General features: G+C 35.6%; 1 protein-coding gene across 2 annotated transcripts in view; it reads left to right on the plus strand.

The window, feature by feature from the left end:
- Positions 1–2957, plus strand: part of LOC106877252 (bile acid receptor) — a 147084-nt gene that overhangs the window by 50019 nt on the left and 94108 nt on the right. The window lies entirely within an intron of this gene.

Below are 2957 nucleotides of genomic sequence, written 5' to 3' on the forward strand. Positions count from 1 at the left end.
CATTTCATAAATTAAAAAATGAATTGAATTGCAATGATTTTCAATGTAAAATGATATTAGAGGACATGAACACCAATTTGATATGTAAAAGAGCAACTGATCCACTATTGGGACTGTTGCAGTTTCCATTCTCAAATTGTTGTTTATAAAAAACAATTATGCTAATGTTTATAATTTTATAAATGTTAAAATAGAAATAAAATAGTCAAATGGAAAAAAAATAAACTAATTAGCTTCCTCCATGTTTATTCTTTTTCTTTTCTTTGTCTCTCTCTCTCTCTCTCTTTCTCTTTCTCTCTCTCTCTCTTTCTCTTTCTCTCTCTCTCTCTTTCTCATACATGGTTATTTTGGTTTTAATGTAAATTAGTCATATTTTAGAATCTTCTGTTTTATGTGGGTTCATGTTTGTGTAAAGCAACTTGTAGAAGATGAGGCATCTACTTTACAAGTCGATTGCTTAGTATAAAACAGTGGAGTGCTTTAAAATTATTTATTACTGCAGAGAGATGAAATATAAGTAACATTTGAAGATCTGAAGATTTTAAAGCAAAAATTTAAATAAAATAAAATTGATAATAAACCCTACCTTGTTTCCTAGTCTCTCCCCTCCCTCTCAATTTTCCCTTCCAATTCCAGGTCAGTTTGGTGCTTTTTTCACAAAATTATTTTGTCGATATGTATTCAGAGCAGAGTCTAGATAATCACCTTAATGAAGTGGTCAATTATGACAAAATTATGCATTGAATTTGTTATTTTGCCAAGATCATGTTTCATAAACTCATCACACTACATACAAAATTGCAAGTCTCACTTTCAAACGGAACTTATTAGAATGTTAATGCAGTATTATAGATTCAGACACAGCTGATATTTTTGTTCCAGTAGATGACTTGTTAAGGATCAGTTACTTTTAAGTCAGACTAATCAATTGAAAGATGGATGGCTGTGAAGTCTGTAAAAAAATAAATGATCAGTTTCATGTTGACCTCATAGTTGTTTGTTAGCTTTCTGATGTATAAAATCAATATTTTCCTAAATCATTCTCGGTTGTGTAAAGCATTTTTTATTTCATTTGTGCAATTTTGTCATCATCATCATCATAACAGAACAAGTTCGTAGTTTCTAAAGAGTTTCAGAGACAAAAATAACTGGTAGTCCAATATTTTCAAGTGAGCAGAGCTGCTTTTCTTTAGGGCACATGTTGAGAGAATTCGTTTCCATAGAGCTGAAATCTGGTCTATGTAGGAGCTTCAAATCATGTTGGAGGAATGTACTCCAGGCTTCTCATAAAGGCTCAAAACATCTCCTGACATGAACACAAGACCAAAGAGATTTACTGACACTGTCCACCTATTCTTTTATTCTTTTATTTGTTTCAATCATGTGATTGTGGCCATGCTGGAGCACCGCCTTTAGTCGAGCAAATCGCCCCCAGGACTTATTCTTTGTAAGCCTAGTACTTATTCTATCGATCTCTTTTGCTGAACCGCTAAGTTACGTAAACACACCAGCATTGGTTATCAAGCGATGGTGGGGGGGGGGGGGGGAGGACAAACACAGATACATACATATATATATATATATATACATATACACGATGGGCTTCAGTTTCCGTCTACCAAATCCACTCACAAGGCTTTGGTCGGCCTGAGGCTATAGTAGAAGACACTTGCCCAAAGTGCCACGCAGTGGGACTGAACCCGGAACCATGTCGTTGGTAAGCAAGCTACTTACCACACTATTATTGTTACTCAATGCAGAGTATGTTTTGCTGGCCACTGCTATCATGCTGCACACAAGGCACATTAGATGTTATATTTGGGGGCTCCTGCACCCACTAGCATAGCTAGAGTGTGTGCTGCCTGGGGTGGCTCTTCTGTTTGCCGTCCCTGGACCCCACAAAAAACACATATTGCCTACAGCAGACCTAAAAGTGGTGCCCCTTTAAAAGTGCTGCCTGGGGCAGACCCCACCACTGCGATACTAGTGCCTGCACCCTAATAATGGATGAAGGCTATTCAGTTACATTGATATTTATTGGCAGAGACACACAACACAAAAGTGATGGGGTCAGAGATACCTGGTACTACATGGTGAAACAATCCTAAGTTGTAACCACTTAAATAAGGATAAGAAGAGATAGAATGGCCAAATAGAATACATTTTTTTTTTTTCATCAGTTATAAACTCCAATCACTGTGGGTACTTTTTGGGGTTTCTGAAGGAAACATTCTACTCTATATTGCCTCAGTTCACCTACATATCAGGAATTGGGTATTGGGGAATATTATCTGTGGTAGTCTGATATGTTTTTCACAAGTAAGAATTATTTCATCTACTTAACACCATCAAACCAGATCTAAGCACTGACCCTTACAAATCTTACTAGCACTCCAGGCGAATTTATATTATAATGGGGTTGATTCAGCAAATGGGTTCAGTTCCTTGTTGAAGCCAGTTTTACTTCACTGCTGTGCATATTATTTCCCTTCTAAGAAAACAATTACTTATAGAATAAAATCAAAGCCAGTCTGTCTGTAATATATATTATTTTGCTCTTGCATGACCATGGTGGTAAAGCTTTAGGGATCTTGTTAAATTTTCTTTTATCCACTTGAAATATTTCAACTTTCCACCAGATTATTTTCAAAAAATATAATCTTGCATACTGATGATGAAAATTGCATTAACTTCTTTTTCTTCTAGGAATTAATAATAACTGAGCTATATCAATGTAGAAAAAAAAAACCCCTGTAAATTTGAAATTCTTGAAGTGGTTGGAAGAAATTTAACAAGATCTAAACCTTAAGAAATTTTAATATACTGTACTTCCAGCATTATTGTCATATCAGAGGGAAATACATTCGGCTGAACTTGAATCTGTGATTCCAGTAAAAGTACAGTACTCAACCATTTAGATAGGGTTTTTTTTTACGCACGCACGCACGCATGCACGC

The sequence above is a fragment of the Octopus bimaculoides genome, chromosome 8 (assembly GCF_001194135.2).
Source record: "Octopus bimaculoides isolate UCB-OBI-ISO-001 chromosome 8, ASM119413v2, whole genome shotgun sequence".
Taxonomy (NCBI): Eukaryota; Metazoa; Mollusca; class Cephalopoda; order Octopoda; family Octopodidae; genus Octopus; species Octopus bimaculoides.